This window comes from Panthera pardus, unplaced genomic scaffold, assembly GCF_024362965.1.
Source record: "Panthera pardus isolate Hobbes unplaced genomic scaffold, ASM2436296v1 HiC_scaffold_6, whole genome shotgun sequence".
Classification (NCBI taxonomy): domain Eukaryota; kingdom Metazoa; phylum Chordata; class Mammalia; order Carnivora; family Felidae; genus Panthera; species Panthera pardus.
In genome coordinates this window covers 26914857-26932609 of record NW_026526991.1, presented here as the reverse complement: position 1 = coordinate 26932609, position 17753 = coordinate 26914857, and the positions used below count along the sequence as shown (strand labels likewise).

The following is a 17753-nucleotide window of genomic DNA, read 5'->3' as shown; positions in this document are numbered from 1 at the left end:
CAGTGTTCCCCCCTCCACCACCCCCATTAGAATGGAAGCAGTATCGGGGCTCCTGGGTGGCTCAGTCGGTTGAGCGTCCAACTCTTGACTCCAGCTCAGGTCATGATCTCACGGTTTGTGGGTTCGAGCCCCGCATCAGGCTTCACACTGATGGTGTGGAGCCTGCTTGGGATTCTCCCTCTCCCTCTCTCTGCCCCTCCCCCACTGTCTGTCTCTCACAATAAGTAAACTTAAAAAGAATGGAAGCAGGATGTATTAGTTTCCTATGGCTGCTATAACAAATTATCACAAGCTCGGGTGGGGGGAAGAGGTTTAAAACAACAGAATTTATTTTCTCACAGTTCTGGAGGCCACAGGTCCCAAATCAAGGTGTCAGGAAATCACACCTGAACTATGCAAACTGGGCGGGGCAGCTGCTGCCAAGAAGAGCGATACTGTCATCAGAAGGAGGCGGACCCACGCAGCTGAGCAGGCTCATGGTGCAGAGGAAGGTGGGGAGTTCCATCTGGACGTGCCGAGTTGTGACACAGCAGGTGAGACACCTGAGAGTGATGTCCCCTGTCCGTTAAATGTGGCAGTAGGTGTATCATTTTTAATTTTAGCAAGAATACTTTCAGTGGAGCGTGGAGCAAGGGGACTGCTGAAGGGAGTTGACGAATGGATGGGAACTGAGCAAAGTCGAAGCGGGGCTGGTCAGAAGCCAGAGAACTAGGGTCTCACCATGACGACAGTGTTGCTGAGGCAGCCTTTCAGGAGGCAGTGCCCTAAAGCAGTAGTTCTCAAAGGCTGTTACCCAGATCAGCAGCATCAGGCAGCTGGGAATTTACTAGAAAAGCAAATTTCGAGGACCCATCCAAGACCTACTGAATCAAAACCTCTAGGGTGGAGCCCTAAAATCTGTGTTTAACAAGCCCGCAGGTGACCCTGATGTGGGCACTCCGGCCTCTGGAGCCTGGAGGAACCAACTTTGACAGAACTACTGGTGCCGTGTGTTCAAGGAGGCGCACGTGGGTGGTAGGAACATGTTTACTCCAGCTGGGCTTGCTTGGAAGCAGGGAGTCTGGTTTGGGGTGGGGGTACATGGGGGTGCGGGGTCTAAGGGCATGAATTTTTGGAAAGCAAGGCAGTGAGGAAAAGGACTGGTTCCTCCCCAGGGCAAGGTCCCTGCAGCTGGAGTGTGAAATACACCTGTTCTGATCTTTCAAGCAGATCAGCAGCTTGACATCCTCCCACTCCAGAGCCAGCAGCTTTCTTGAAGGATGGGGCTAGTGTTCGGCTGAAGCTGTCACAGAGTGGCATTTCTCACAATATTTGAAGAGCCCCTGGGAAATGTTAACCAGAAACTCGGTTGGCTCTTTGACTTCAGTCTTTATGGTTGAAAACCTTTCTAAAATGGATCTGTCTTTTTGCCACTTTAGAGACTAGAATAACATCTAAAGTAGCAGAGTTGTGAAAGATTTATTATCTTTTACAATGCAGAGTGGGTTTAAGATGAGCGCTCTGATATTATCACTCTCACCCTCTTGCATTTCTGATTTGTTTCTGAGAGATTGGGGTGGATGGAGTTCCTGGTGACTGCTGGGATTTGCATGTGCCCCGCACCCGACAGTGCCTATGACACACTCTGCTATATGTGTCTGCCTCTGATGTCCCCTGAACAGCTGTGCATGAAAGTCATCTGTCCAGTGGGCAGATAACAGGAAGTATGGCACAGTGTGAATGCCACGAGGGCAGGGCTGGTTAGTTCATGGTTTGACCTCTAAATCCTGGAATTATAACAGTACCCAATAAGCATGTTGAATGCATGAAAGAACATGGTTATTGTAATTGGATTGGGGATCATTTTGGAATCTATAGGTCTTAGTGTTGCCATTCTGAGCATTAGTCCTCACTATCTGGGACCATAAATATAACATGTATAGACAGGACTGGCTACATAATTTGTGGGGACCAGTGCAAAATGAAAATTTAGAGCCCCTTATTCAAAAATTATTAAGAACCTCAAGACAGGGACAGCAGAACATTAAAGCAAATATGGGGTCCTTCTGAATGTGGGCCCCCATGCTCCTGCCTGAGTTCCATGAAGTCAGACCTAAAGGTAGGAGATGGAATGAAATTTTACTAATCCTGGCAACTTCTGGAAATAGCTTTCAGAAAATTTTTGCAGAAATCCTTGAAATGACCTTTTTATGTGGTTTTCTCTTTTTTTCATGAAAGAAGAGGGCAATATAAAGATGGAGGGTGTCTGGGGGTGCCTGGGTGGCTCAGTCGGTTAATTGTCTGACTTCAGCTCAGGTCATGATCTCGTGGTTTGTGGGTTCGAGCCCCACATTGGGCTCTGTGCTGACAGCTCAGAGCCTGGAGCCTGCTTCAGATTCTGTCTCCCTCTCTCTCTGCCCCTCCCCCCCCCTCAGTAAATGAACATTAAAAAAAAAATTTTTTTTAATGGAGGGTGTCTGTGATAGGACTGGATTATTCTAATTCTTCTCTTCCCCCTTGGAATGTGTCCAGTCTTTGCCATGACACTCTCTCTACCTTGCCCCTCCACCCCTCACCCCCCTACTGGAGAGACCAGAGTATATTTTCCCATCCACTGATGTTGGACTTGGCATATGGCTTGTTTTGGCCAATGGAATATATTAGCGGACATGATATGAGCAGAGACTTTAAACATGCTCCTGTAGTTTGGCTTGACCTCTTGTCCTTCTGTCCTCTACCATGAGAACTGTCCCTGGGGTGCCTGGGTAGCTCAGTCAGTTAAGCGTCTGACTTCGGCTTAGGACATGATCTCACGATTCATGAATTCAAGCCCTGCGTCGGGCTCTGTGCTGACAACTCAGAGCCTGGAGCCTACTTCCGATTCTGTGTCTCCCTCTCTCTCTGCCCCTCCCAGGCTTGTGCTCTGTCTCTCTCTCTGTCTCTCAAAAATAATAAATAAAAACGTTAAAAAAGAAGAAAGAAAGAAAGAAAGAAAGAAAGAAAGAAAGAAAGAAAGAAAGAAAGAAAGAAGAAAGAAGGAAAGAAACTGCCCTTGGGTACCTTCTGGTCCAAGGACAGTGAGAGAAATGGGAGTGGACCCAATCTCCATCTGCGGCCCGAGGCAGAGCTGCCCCAGCAGCCCCACAGACCTGCGAGGAAGAAAAAGAAATGCTTCTGGTGTGCCACAGAGACTTGTGTCATTTCTTACACAGCATTCACAGTGCAGAAGCCCCACTAATAACGTGTGCTTCGGGTGGATCCTAGCAAAAAGATATTTTATTGCAGTTTTTTAAGCTTCGGGGATGCCAAGAATGGCAAAGGAGAGGCTGGAGAAGTAGTCAACATGCTGAACACTGGTGTGCATCCTGACACTCAAAGCAAGCTGGCGAGTACCAAACAAGGTACTGAACAGTGCTAAGCTGGGTCGCATTAAAGAGATCTTATTTGAGTTGTCTTTGTTTTTTAGAGATTGTTAAGTGCCACAGAGTAGCTCCCCGAAGGAGCAGCAGGAGGAAGGGGCCTCATTTTTAGGGACCCTCGTCCCATGTTTCCATAAAGTTGGGCGCAGCAGCTACCGGCTCATCACCCCCAGCAGCAGGGAGGACTGTCACCGTATTTAACAGCCAGTGCAAAAGGCTCCGACCACTCAGGGAGAGGGCCCACTCTTGAGCTGTGATCAGCTCTTTGGGGGATGAGGAGGGCCTCCCTTTTCCAAGAATTCCAGTAAGGTCCCAGACCCATCCTGTGAGGCAGGGTTATTGAGGCAGGGTTAATGCAGAATATATGATCCGAGAGTGAAAGAGGGAGGTCTCATGGGGCAGGTCGAATGAGGCTCCCAGAGACACATATCTCCTAACGCTGAGGAGCCGTGAACAGGCACAGAGGAATTAAGGTGGCTGGTCAGCTCCTTCACCCAGGGAGATTGTCCGGGTAAACCCGATACAGTCAACAGGATCGTTAAGTCGACGAACCAGTGCGAGAAGAGGACTTGGCCTGACAGGTTGCTGGCTTTGAAGGTGGAGGAACACAGCCATGAGCCTAGGAATGTGAGCGTCTCTAGAAACTGGAAAAGACAAAGGAACAGATTGTCCCTGAGGGCCTCCTAGAGAAATTCAGCCCTGATGATACCTTGCCTTTTAGCTCAGCGAGACCTGTTTTGGACAACTGACCTCCACTTTACAAAGTGGTATCTGTAGTGGCGTGCACCTGTTCCACAAAGCCGAAGCTCACAGCACCTGTGAGCAAGAGCACACCCTAAGAGCACAGCCTAAGAGTATTGCCTACAAAGGCACTCTACAAAGACTTGAAACCTAGTTCCTTCACTTACCAGCTGGGTAACCCGAGGCAAGCTGCTTAACCTCTCTGTGCCTCATAAAAAGAGGATGATAAATATCAATCTGATCGAGTTTTTATGAGGATTGATGTCAATACATATAACTAAGCGTCATCGTTGGCATACAACTGAGACTCGAACGTTGTTGGCTGCTGTTACAACTAACGCTACGAGGCAGTATGTGTAATGATTTGTAAATCCTTGGGTCTGGAGCCAGAGTTTGTAGGGTCAAAGTTGGCTCTGTCACTTAGAATTTCTATGCTTGGGCAAGTCCTTTAACATCTATCAGGCCCAGTTTTCTCATGTGCAAAATGATGATATTAAAGTTACCTACCGGCTTGCTCAGTCGGTAGCACATGTGACCCTTGATCTGGGGTTGTGAGTTTGAGCCCCACGTTGGGTGTAGAGATTACTTAAAAATAAAATCTTTAGGGATGCCTGGGTGGCTCAGTCGGTTAGGCGTCCGACTTCAGCTCAGATCATGATCTGACAGTTGGTGAGTTCGAGCCCCGAGTCGGGCTCTGTGCTGACGGCTCAGAGCCTGGAGCCTGCTTTGGATTCTGTGTCTCCCTCTCTCTCTGCCCCTCCCCTGCTCATGCTCATGCTCATGCTCTGTCTCTCTCTCTCTCTCTCTCAAAAATAAATAAATATTAAAAACTAAAAAAAAAAAAAATCAAAATAAAATAAAAAATCTTTTTAAAAATATTATAAAGTGACTGGGGTAATATAAACACTTCTCACTGGATATTTGATGATATTAATAGTGAGATAATGGTAAGATGGTTATGTTTTTTAAAAAGCTCTTAGGTGTATAAAAATATATCAGATGGAATTAAAATTTTGTTTAATATTGATTTTTGAGAGAGAGAGAAAGATAGAGTGTGAGCAGGGGAGGGGCAGAGAGAGAGGGAGACAGAATCTGAAGCAGCTCCAGGCTCTGAGCTGTCGGCACAGAACCTAGCACAGGGCTCGAACTCACAAATCACGAGATCATGACCTGAGCTGCAGTCAGATGCTTAACTGAGCCTCCCAGGCATCCCTGGATTTTTTTTTTTTTTTAAACAAGAAAACAGGGGCACCTGGGTGACTCAGTTGGTTACGTGTCCGACTCTTGATTTCGGCTCAGGTCATGATCTCACAGTTGTGGGATGGAGCCCCGTGTCAGGCTTTGCTCTGACAGCAGCGAGTCTGCTTGGGATTCTCTGTCTCCCCATCTCTCTCTGCCACCTCTTTGTCTCTCTCTCTCTCTCTCTCTCTCTCTCTCTCAAAATAAATAAGCATTAAAAAATGAAAATAAAATTGCCTTGCTCATAGAGCTGTGTTGGGGCATTAATCAATGAATACATGTGAAGTCCTAGAGCAATGCCTGACAGATCCAATCAGTGTTATCTATCCTAATTACTGTTACCAGTAGTACAGGGTCACCACACTGTGGGAGTCATTGGAGCAACGACACCTCTCTTTTTAGGAGGTCAAAACGTCATGGCAGCGCCTGGGTGAGATGCACATATAATATATAAAAAGAAAGGAAAGTGGAAAAGTTAGTTTTCAGAAACACACCGCACAAAAAGACTTGTAAACAGGATACGAAGGGAGCCCACCTGCTTTCCTTTCTTCTCTCCTGTGCAATTATACAGGGTTGTACTTGTCTGTTGCTTTTGATTCGGTGTTTTTACACTTTGTCACATAGTAAGAACATTAGGTTAAGGAACCTTGTCATTTTCCTATTCAAAGCAGTTCACTCAATAATACCAAGCATTCCCACTTTGGTAGATAATGGCAAGAAGTAAGACAGCCCGTTAGTAAACAAGCAAATCATTTCATGGCAACAGCTGATTTGATCAAAACATTCTGGTTCTCCCTCGTCTGAACCCACGCAAGGAATGAACCAATCCAACTGGAAAAAAATATTTGTTTTATCTTTGCCACATGTATTTACTCTTAGGGACTATTTAACTTGATCGGGCAGAGAAGTTGGAAGGAACAAAAATACTCGAGGCACTGAACAGCCTTGGTGGGCTATCTCCCGCACCAGGCAGAAATGGCCTGGAGGTATCGCCATGGGGGTCTGTTCTTGAGCAGTTTCTTGAAATCCTTTGCCCTCATCTTCACAGGGGAGAACTGAACTGTTGTTCATATGCTAAGTTTTGGGGGTGGGGTGCAGAATGGGAATTAAAATGACTTCAAAATATGAAAGGAAGTCATTCCACAAAATTCTCTGACAATTGGATATGTGTAAGGCATTGTGAAGATGTTACAGGAAGGCAAAGGTAAACTAGATATGGGTTAGATCTCAAGGGATGCCCAGTCAAAAAAGTCACATAAACGACACACATTTATCTGTGAGGAGTAGAAACCCACAGGTGCAGGGCTGTGTGTGTGCGTGCTTTATTGACAAAGGGCTCTAGGGTGAAACCTTTGAGGATGCGAGTGAAGCAGGACAAGGCAGGGGAGAAGCTAGGCAGAGGTAGGTACCGCCTCGGCTGGATCCCACAAGGTGCCCGTGACATAATAAAAAATATATATCTGACACAGAACTCCTAAAACCCTTAGAAGTGATTCTCTTTTGTTTGCTAATGAGGTGAGTTCTGGGGGGGCCTAGATAGCTTCAGGATGGGAGCTGCTCCACAGAAAAAAATAGCCACATGATTAGAAGGTTAGAGCTTTCAGCCCTGCGTCCCCACCTCGGGGGAGGGCATAGGGGCGGGAGATTGAGGACAATCACCAATGGCCAGTGATTGAATCAGTTGTGCCCACAGAATAAAACCTCCACAAAACCCCTACGCCGTGAGGTTTGGGGAGCTTTTGGGGGTGGTGAACACGTCTACGTGCTGGAAGGGTGGCACACCCTTAACCTAAGAAGCTCCCGCTCTTGGAAGCCTTTCAGATCTCCCCCTATGTACGTCTTCACCTGGCTGTTCAGTTTTATTCTTTATAATAAACTGTAATAGTAAGTAGGGCGCTTTCTGAATTTCTATGAATTGTTCTAGCAAATTATCGAAACTGGGTGGGGGGCATCGTGGGAACCCCTGAATCTGTAGTCCGTTAGACAGAAGTGCTGGCCACTTGGGGACCCCATTTGTGGTTGGCATCTGAAGTGGGGTCTGTCTTGTGGGACTGAGCCCTTTAACTTGTAGGATCGCATGCTAACTAACTCCAGATAGATAGCGTTAGAACTGAACTAAATTGCTAGACACCCAATAGGTGTTGGAGAATTGTTTGGTGTCAGAAAACACCACACAGTACCACAAAGTTGTTGCAGCTTGGGGTAAGGCGGTCGAACTTCCATGCCCTGCGTCAGCTAGCCATTGGCTATGGGCTGCCCCGAGGGTAGAATACTTTCCCGAATGTTGCTGGGCAAGTTGGCTCCCATGGGTCAAGGGCGACTCTGCAAGGGAAGGGTGCAGCTGTAAGCCTGTGGCAGCCGTTATTTGCAGTAGCCATGGGCCGGTACACCTGCCGGTGAAGGGAATCTGGACAGCACACAACTGCGCTGATTACAAAGTTGCATTTGGAGGAAGATAGGAAAGTGTTGGTGGAAGTTGCCAGGAGATGTGAGTTGATCCACTGAAATCAGCAGGAGGCTGTCGTTCAAATGGTAGCTCTTCCCCCACAAAAGTAAAAGAGATTGCTTGGAAAAATCATCAGGAAGCTCCTGCCTGAAGATTCCAATAAGATATAAGGTGATTATATTACCCAGGGTTCACCAGACAAATAATACCAATAGGAGATGCTAATATGCACACACACACACACACACACACGCACACATATATATTGATATAATTATGGAGGCTGAGAAGTTCCACTATCTCTTGCCTATAAGCTGGAGAACTAGGAAAGCCAGTGGTATATTTCAGTTCAAGGCCAACGGCCTGAGGAAGGGGGTTGGGGTATGTGATGGTCTAAGTCCCAGCCTGAGCTGAGAACCAGGAGCATGACGTCTGAGGGCAGGAGAAGATGGATGTCCCAGCTCAGGCAGAGAACAAATTCTTCCTTCCTCTGCTTTTCTGTTCTTATTCAGGCCCTTGACAGATTGGACAATGCCCACCCACATGGGGGAGGGCAATCTTCTTCACTCACTCTACCCATACTAATCCTTTCCAGAAACACTCTCACAGACATACCAGGAAATGTTTTAGCAGGTATCTGGGCGTTTCTCTGCCCAGTCACGTCAACATGTGAGATCAGCCGTCATAGTGACGCAATGGAAAAGTGTTTAGGGCAGAATTGACATGCTGGGCGTTTAAATATAACACCTAGGAGTGTCTGAGGAAGAACACTTGGAGGGCTCCTAGAACTAAAAATAGAGCCAAAAATGAAGTTTAAAATGAAGTCCTGGTTTAGGGGGTGAGACTACCATCCTGCTGCTTTTTAGAAAGCTAAGACAAAAACAAACACATAACTATTTATTGAGCACATACTATTTGTCAGATTCTGTGACCATTTGGCTCCAGCTTTACAATTTATAAAGAAAGCACTTTCACATATACAGTCTTGTTTACCTCCCACAACAGTCTTATGAGGGAGAAGATCTCCATTTTAGAAATGAGGAAACTGAGATGCAGAGAAGTTAAATAACTTGCTTATGGTCCTTGGTCCTTGAGTGGGGCTTGGGCTCTGGGAGTTATTCAGAGAAGGACAGATACAGCCCTGGGAATGGAGTTCCGGTTCTCCATGCCACCGTCTCCTGTTCCTTCAGGACTTAGTGGAGACCTGCCACTTTCCTTTTAACTAGATCAGGTTCTGACTTCAAGAAGCATAAGACTGCAGCATGGGGGCGCCCAGAAAAGACGCTTCCATGCGAAGTGAACAACCTCACCAGGGGCACCTCCATTATTCACAGTGGTGTGTCCTCGCCTCAGGAGCTGTCCGGGAAAGTCACATAAGATGCACACAAGAGAGGGCCACTAGAAGGAGGGGTGAGATGGGGTGTGGAGTCATTTTATGGGGAAGTGGAAGGTCACAGGTCACAGGTCGGCACACGGTGAGATACATCAGTAAGGGGAATTCTAGGGTTGTGTCTAGACATTGGCTCCTGGAAATAAAGTGAATCATAAATAAGAATCTTTCTGGAGCTGTTCTGAGAAGCAGGAACCCCTTCTTCATGGCCTTAAAGCAGCCTTGCTGGAGCGTGTTTTTACCGCTGTGTCCCTGCCCCTAAGCCCGGTGTAGGTACACAATGTTTATGAGAGTTTACCTGGTCCGCCCTCTCTTCTCTGCCAGATATGAGCTGCCAGCTCAAGCACAACCTCCTCACCTCAATCAATTCTGCAAACATTTATGGAACATCTTTTCTCTGGTGGGCACCTTGTTAGGACTTATGGGAAATGCCAAGGTGAAATGCCCAGATCAACACGGACAAGCGTCACAGGGGAACACTTGCTCGTCCCAAGCATGACCTCTGGCCCTGCTTTCCCGGTCCTTTTGGTGTAACATCCCCCACCAAGTCAGGAACTTTAGTGTGCCCCCCCCAAAGTCACTTTCTCTGGCACCCCTCACATTCAACCAATGTCCAAGGCTCATTGGGGTGCTGCCCCTAATTCCGTTATCTCCAAGTATCCCAAGTGAGGGGTTTGATCATCTGTCAAGGGATAATTTCAACAACCACGTCCGTCCATCTCGCTTTGCCCTAGTCAAATTCAGCTTTCCCACCATGACCATCGGAGTGACCCCCGCAACATGTAAATCCAGGTGCATGTCCCCCTGGGTGGAAACCATTCAGTCTCCGCAGCATCTTGCTCTATCTGCATTCCACTCGCAGAACTATCAGGAGCTAAGAACGAATGTAAGTGTAAACCACTTCAGCCTATCTGGGAGAATGTAAGAGTGCTATTTTTGTCTCTTGGGGAATTTATTTTCCGTAAATTTTTTGATGTATTTTTGATGTATTTTTATCTCTTAAAATCGAGATATAATTGGGGCACCTGGGTGGCTCAGTCGGCCGAGTGTCTGACTTCGGCCCAGGTCACGATCCCACGCTTTGTGGGTTCGAGTCCCGTGTTGGGCTCTGTGCTGACAGCTCAGAGCCTAGAGCCTGCTTCCGATTCTGTGTCTCCCTCTCTCTCTCTGCCTGCCCCCCACTCTCTCTCTCTATCTCCCCAAAATAAATAAACGTCAAAAAATTATTTAAAATCGAGACATAATTAACATATAACATTGTGTAAGTTTAGGATATATAACATGTTGATTTGATACGTTTATAGATGACAACATGATTATCACCCCATCCCATAATATTATTTCTTTCTTATGATTATAACATTTAAGATCTAGTGAGAGTGCTAATTTTTAAAACTGTTTGTTTATTTATTTTGAGAAAGAGAGAGCACAAGCAGGGGAGGGGCAGAGAGAGGGGGAGAGAGAATCCCAAGCAGGCTTTACACCATCAGTGCAGAGCCTGACCCGGGACTCCCATCTCGTGAACCAGGAGATCATGACCCGAGCCAAAATCAAAAGCTGCAAGCTTAAGTGACTGAGCCACCCTAGGTGCCCCAAGAGTGCTATTTTTAAACCTGTTTTTTGTACTGAAGGTAAGTCAGTATCTTTTCTTACCTGTAATTTCACTGACCCTGAACTATTTTCCTTCTTGAATAATCTGAATTAAGGTGGAGGGTGAGCATGTGCCTAGACCTTTACGTTGTGGGAATTAAAAAAAAAAATCACCCTTACCTCTCTTATGTGTCTTTCTAGGGTGAGGACTGTACAAATGCCAAAATGTGGGCTAGAGGGAAGGAAGGTTATTCAGTGATGGAATCTTCCATGTACACTGACTTCTTAGACTGCACGATACAAGATTTCAGCTTTTCCCCTTTCTTTGTTCTTCTCCAAGTTAGTTATTTTTTAGTTTTGCCTTTCTAAGAGTCAGATTTACTGGGGAATAATTTACGGAAAATAAAATTTACCCCTTTAAGAGCGTATCGTTCATTGAGTTCTGTCCATTGTATACAGTCGTGTAATTGCTGCCTGAATCAAAACGTAAAACCTTTCTACCAACTCCAAAAGCCTCCTCGTGCTCCTCCACAGTCAGTCTCCTCACCCACCCCCATTTCCTGGCAACATCTAATCTGTTTTCCAGAAAGGCACGTCAATGGACTTCTATAATATGTAGCCTTTTGTGTCTAGCTTCTCATACTTCACATACTGCTTCCGGGCGAATTGTATGTGTCTGTAGTTTGCTTTTTTTTTTTTTTTTTTTTTTAATTTGTTGACTATTATTGTTCTATGGTCTGGATATAGTATGATTTTTTAATCTATTTACCGGCTGGTGAACATTTGGGCTGTTTCCAGTCTTTACCTAGTATGAAGACGTTGTTACATTCATGTACAGGCCTTTGTGTGGACATACGAAATCATTTCTCTTGCATAAATACCTGGGGGTGGTAGTACCAACCACAGGAAGTGCATGTTTGATTTTATAAGAAACCACTAAGCTATTTTATTTTTATTTTTAAAGTTTATTTATTTTGAGAGAGAGAGAGACAGAGACAGAGACACACAGAGAGAACAAGTGGGAGAAAGGCAGAGAGAGAGAGAGAGAGAGAGAGAGAGAAGAGAGAGAATCCCAAGCAGGCTCCATGCTGCCAGCGCAGAGCCCCACTCGGGGCTCGATCTCATGAACCATGAGATCATGACCTGAGCTGAAATCAAGAGGCAGATGCTTAACTGACAGAGCCACCCAGGCACCCCACCACTAAACTGTTTTCAAGTGGTTTTCCCATGTTCCGTTCTCACCAGCAATGTGAGAGTTGCAGTTGCTTCATATGCCTGCCCGAGTTTGATAATGCCAATCTTTAAAATTTTCGGCCTGCTAGTGGGTGTGCAGTGGTATTTTATCATGTTTTCACTTAGATTTCTCTAAATTCAAATTAGCATCTTTTAATGAATTGATTGGTCATTTATATACACTCTGTGATGAAAAGTGTCTGTTTAAATATTTTGACGACTTTTTAGTTGGACTTTTATATTCTAACCAAGCTGTGAAGGTTTTTTATAAGTATTCTAGATACAAGTTCCTTATCAGATATAGAATTTTCTAATAATTTTCCAAGTCTGTGGCTTTTAAGATTTTTGTCAACATTATCTTTTTTTTTTGTAACAGCTTTATTGAGATATATTCACATAACATTATCTTTCGAAGAGCAGAAAGTTTTCATTTTGATGTCAAGTCCAATGTATCAATATTTTCTTATGGTTTGTGATGTGTGTGTCCTGTGTAAGAAACCTTCGCCTGACCCAGCAGCACTATCAACAATAGCCAAAGGATGGAGAGAGCCCAAATGTCCATCAATGGATGAATGGATAAAGAAAATGTGGTATATATACACACACACTGGAGTATTATTTGGCAATCAAAATGAATGAAATCTTGCCATTTGCAACTAACTATGTGGATGGAACTAGAGGGTATTATGCTAAGCAAAATTAGTCAGAGAAAGACAAAAATCATATGACTTCACTCATATGAGAACTTTAAGACACAGAACAGATGAACATAAGGGAAGGGAAGCAAAAATAATATAAAAACAGGGAGGGGGACAAAACATAAGAGACTCTTAAATATGGAGAACAGAGGGTTGCTGGAGGGGTTGTGGGAAGGGGGATGGGTTAAATGGGTAAGGGACATTAAGGAATCTACTCCTGAAATCATTGTTGCACTATATGCCAACTAACTTGGATGTAAATTAAAAAATAAATAAATTATTCTAAAAAAAAAAAAAAAGGAAACCTTTGCCTGACCCAAGGTAACAAGATTTTCTCCTTTGTTTTCTCAGAAGTTTTATAGTTTTGTCTCTTATATTTGATTTAAAGTTAATGTTTGTGTGTGGTATGAAGTAAGGGTCAAGATTCGGTTTTTTGGTGTATGGACGTCCAATTGTTTCAGCACCATTTGTTGAAAAACTATCCTTTCTTCATTGAATTACCTGGGCAGTTTTGTCTAAAATCAGCTGACTACATTTTGGTGGATCTATTTCTGGACTCTCTAGTCTGTTCCCTTGATCTGTATTTTTGTCTTTAGACCAGTATTACTCTGTCTTGATTACTATAGCTTTAGAATAAAAATTCAAATCAGATAACGTGACTCCTCCAGCTTTGTTATTCTTTTTCTAGAATAATCTAGAATAATTTCTAGGTCCTTTGCATTTCCAAATACATTTTATTTCTTTATTTTTTGTCAAAATTCATTTTTATTAATAAAAAATAAACATTTATTCCAGTGTCAGTTATTATACTTGAAGTGCTAATAAAAAAAAAAAGAATTTAAAATAATCACTCCATCATCCTGTTTTGACTAAGACAATGAAGCTGTGGCCTAGGAAAAAAGTATTCAGCACCATTTGCTCATAGGCCTTTCAGAATTTATTCTTAAAGTTTCTGGAACTTTCCTGTCTGTAAAGAACAGGAATTACTGAGCTACAAGAGGCAGCCTCTCTGGGACAACCAAAGAGAAGTTAAGCAATCATCATAAAAGGAATCCGTGTACATTTAGCACAGTAAACTTGGACAGTACAACGATCCCCTTCCCTCTAGCTCAGGAGGGATGTGCTTCTAAGCACTGAAGTATGAAGAGGCAGACTGTTATTTGCTGTCAGAATTAGTTAATAACAGTAAATCTCTGGCACGGATGCTACTGGTCCTTAACATCCTGTGATTTTAGGAAATTCTGTAAATAGTTTGGATTCGATTCAGTTTATTCAGAAAATAAACCTGTTGAATAAGGTTCACTACTCTGCCAAAGCATCGCTGGTTTAGTATCCTTATAAAATATATATAATATGTGCAGGTAAATCATAGTCTTAAAGCATATTTAGGAGTGCCTGGTGGCTCAGTTGGTTAAGTGGTTAAGCGTCTGATTTCAGCTCAGGTCATGATCTCACAGCTTGTGAGTTCAAGCCCTGGGTCAGGCTCTGCACTGACAGCTCAGAGCCTGGAGCCTGTTTCAGATTCTGTCTCTCTCTCTCTCTCTCTCTCTCTCTCTCTCTGTGTCTCCCCTGCTTGTGATTTCTCTCTCTCTCTCTCAAAAAAAATAAACATTAAAAGAATAAAGTATACATATTCAAACCAAAATCTATGTCAACAAAATGCCTATAATTAAAAGCACCTGGTGGAACGAAATACAAAGTTATGACAAGGGAGACTTACTCTCACTAAGCTGTGTTGCTTAGAGAAGTTACAAAAGGATGTGCCCTTAAAGCCATTCGAGGACGTGTAAGGAGACACCCTCTCCTCATTCTTTACCATAGGATTCCAACCGAGAATGGGCCAGAAATTAACATTTTTAAATATTTCAGAAAAGTCCACAGCAGTGTTAAGACTTTTAAGAATGTCTCCCTATCTTTCTGTCTCTGTGCGCAGTAGTGCTCATCAGAACTTCCTAACAGTGCAAAGGCAAAGGCAAGTGCATACATTTGCTCAGATGTTAGAAGAATGGGAGGTGGACTGTTAGGGCCATCCTTAGCTGGAGCTTCTGTGGGTTTTTTACTATATGCTGATCACCAGTGAGTCAGGTGGACTTTTGTGAGAGAATAGTGTTTGGTGGCCAAGACTTCTTTTGGGCATTTCTTTCTAAGTGGAATACACAGCAGGTAAGGGAGTAGGGGAGATAATACAGGGAATCTACTCTTTGCAGCTCAGAAGGAGTTGAGGAAGCCCATACAGGCAGTCAGGAAGCCCAGGGGATCCTCTAGCTGTGGATAGTGGCTAATGTGGTCATCCAGAATCGACACTGTGGTGTTTTCCTGTACAGCTCCAAAAACTCTGGATAGGGATCCAACGGTCCATAGATAAAATGAATGGGGACAGTTAGAGAAGCCAGAGCTCCCATCCAGCATCTTCTAAACGTCTTCCTCAGGTTGATGTACTGTAAAAGACTGTCGATAACTAAGCTTCCATCATTGTTGCAGATCCCTGCCCACATGTCCCATGGCTCACTCTTAGAGAGGCGGGTGTACAGCCTAAAGACTGGGATGAGACCTCAAGAGAATACAAAGAAGTTCATCAATCGTGTGAGGATGGGTGACAGCATGCCTCCATCTTTGAGAAACTTTTGGAGAAGGAGAGGACAGTAAGTCTCAGGGAATATACCTTCCATTTGACAGATAGAGACTCCTTATGGTAAGCCTACCAGATCGATTCTGCCTGAACCTACAAAGCAGCTCCTGAGCAACGATATCTCCATAATCATGAGACAAAAGGTTGATCCTGTGGTTCTAGAACCCCAGGTACCACAAAAGTGCCTCCACAATGCTGGCCTGCTCAAACATGGAATAGTAATGTGGTCTCAATTTGTTACTGAAGCCAAAGCCCACGAAATCAAGGGCAATCACTTGATGAAACCTTAGGGTTTCCCAAATCCTCTACTAATCATAGCTGGAATGTTAGAAGGCCATGTAAAAGCACAACTATCTCAGGACTTCCAACCACACCAGAAGAGTCTTGGTAGAAGATGTGCAATCCCTTGTAGGTGAAAAATTTGCCTGACAACTTCCAGGAGTAAAGAGCAGGAGAAAGCTGGGGGTGGGGGTCGGGGATGGGGGAGGGGTGGGATATGCAGACAGGCTGCGAGCAAGGGCACAGCCAATAGCCCAAACTGAACCCACCACTCCCTCATCCTCATCAGGTGAGACCGGGACTACAAGGCTCCATGTTTGGGGGAAACGGTTGCGCATGTGTTCCAAATACATTTTAGAATCAGTTTGTTGATTTTTACAACACAAGGAGAAAGGCTGTTGAGATTTTGTTTAACAATATTGACCTTCCCATCCATGAGCATGGTCTGTCTCTTCATTTAATTTTCCTTAACTTTTCTCAGCACTCAAAAATTTTCTCTTACATGTACAGCTCTTGCACATATTTGATTAACTTTATTAATATTTCATGTTTTTAAATCTATTGTAGGTGGTATTACTAACATTTTCAATTTCCAATAGTTTGTTACTGGTAATTAGTAAAACTTATTTTTTGTATTGATCTTGTATCCCGAAACCTAGCTAAACTCACATATTTGTTGTAGTAACTGTTTTTGTTTTTGATTCCTTACAATTTTCTATGTAGAGATTATGCTGTTTGTAACTAAAGACATTTTTATTTCTTCCTTTACGATCTATATACTTTTATTTATTTTTTTTGTCTTAAAGCACAGGCCAGTACCTCCAATACAATGGTGAAAAGAAGTTGTAAAAATGGACATTCTTGCTTTCTTCCCAATCTTAGGGGGGGAGCCTTCAATCTTTCACCATTACAATGATGTTGGCTGTGGTTGTTGTTGTTGTTGTTGTTGTTGTTGTTGTTGTTGTTTTGTAGGTAAGGTTTGTCAGATGGAGGAAGTTCCCTTCTATTCCTAGTTTGCTGAAATTTTTTTTATGATGGATGAATGTTGAATTTTATAAATGATTTTTTTACATGTATTAAGACATGATTTTCTGTTGAGATTGTGAGTTACCGACTGACTGTGAATGTTGAACCAACCTCACCTTCCTGGAATATATCCAAGTGGGTCATTCATATATCATCCTCTTTATGTATTTCTGGATTCAATTTGCCATTACTTTGTGATTGTGCTTTTGAGAAATATTGGTCTATAGTTTTCTTTTCTGTATTATCTGTTTTTTTGTTTTGTTTTGTTTTGTTTTGTTTTTATATCTAGAACATTCTGGCCTCCTAGAATGAGTTGTGAAATATTCCCGCTTTTATTTTGGGGGGAAAATTTAATAAAGTATAGGTGTTATTTCTTAAGTGTTTGGTAAAATTAACCAGTGAAGCTTTCTGAATCTGGAATGTATTTCTTTATAACAATAGGGCTATACAGATTACCCATTTCTTTTGGGTAGGGTTTGGTGTTTGGTGTTTTATTCTTTGGTAGTGGTCATCTTTATGTGAGACGTTGTCATATTATAACTGTTTTCTGATTTCCCAGTTGCTATTAGTGATATTTGTTTATTCATACCATCATTATTTACTATGCTATCTTTATTATGCCATTTTTATTTTTGTCCATTTAATGGCTGGAATCAACAGATTACAATATAATTAATCTGGTAGACAATGAGCATGTGGTGGGGTTGGGGGGGAAACTAGGTGATAGCGGCAAACAGAAGGCATGATAGACTTTGGACTAAAAATTCTACGTGGTGAAAGATAAGGATTTGCCTGATGACTTTGCCAGGCAAATTTGTCTCTTTTAAGTATTGGTGTTAAAAATGGGAAGGGTGGGGCGCCTAGGTGGCTCAGTGGGTTAAGCGCCCAACTCTTGATTTCAGTTCAGGTCATGAATTCAAGCCCCGCATCGGGCTCTGCACTGAGAGCATGGAGTCTGCTTGGGACTCTCTCTCTCTCCTCTCTCTGCTCCTCCTGTGCATGCCCTCTCTTTCTCCCTTGAAATAAATAAACATTTAAAAAAATAAAAGAGGGAAGGAATAAAAGAGGGAGGGGGGGAAAAAGG

At 43.5% G+C, this 17753-nt stretch overlaps 1 protein-coding gene, 1 long non-coding RNA gene and 1 pseudogene across 2 annotated transcripts in view; 1 reads left to right on the top strand and 2 right to left on the bottom strand.

Moving 5' to 3' along the window:
- Nucleotides 1-3427, top strand: part of MRPL42 (mitochondrial ribosomal protein L42) — a 72708-nt gene extending 69281 nt beyond the window's left edge. The window contains exons 7-8 of the mRNA XM_053895990.1: nucleotides 342-533; nucleotides 2894-3427. The gene's annotated coding sequence lies outside the window, so the exon portion shown is untranslated. The remainder of the gene's footprint in view (nucleotides 1-341; nucleotides 534-2893) is intronic.
- The window catches only part of LOC109265339 (uncharacterized), a 28007-nt gene that overhangs the window by 3028 nt on the left and 7226 nt on the right, over nucleotides 1-17753 (bottom strand). The window lies entirely within an intron of this gene.
- Nucleotides 14723-15982, bottom strand: LOC109265269 (mesoderm-specific transcript homolog protein-like; annotated as a pseudogene).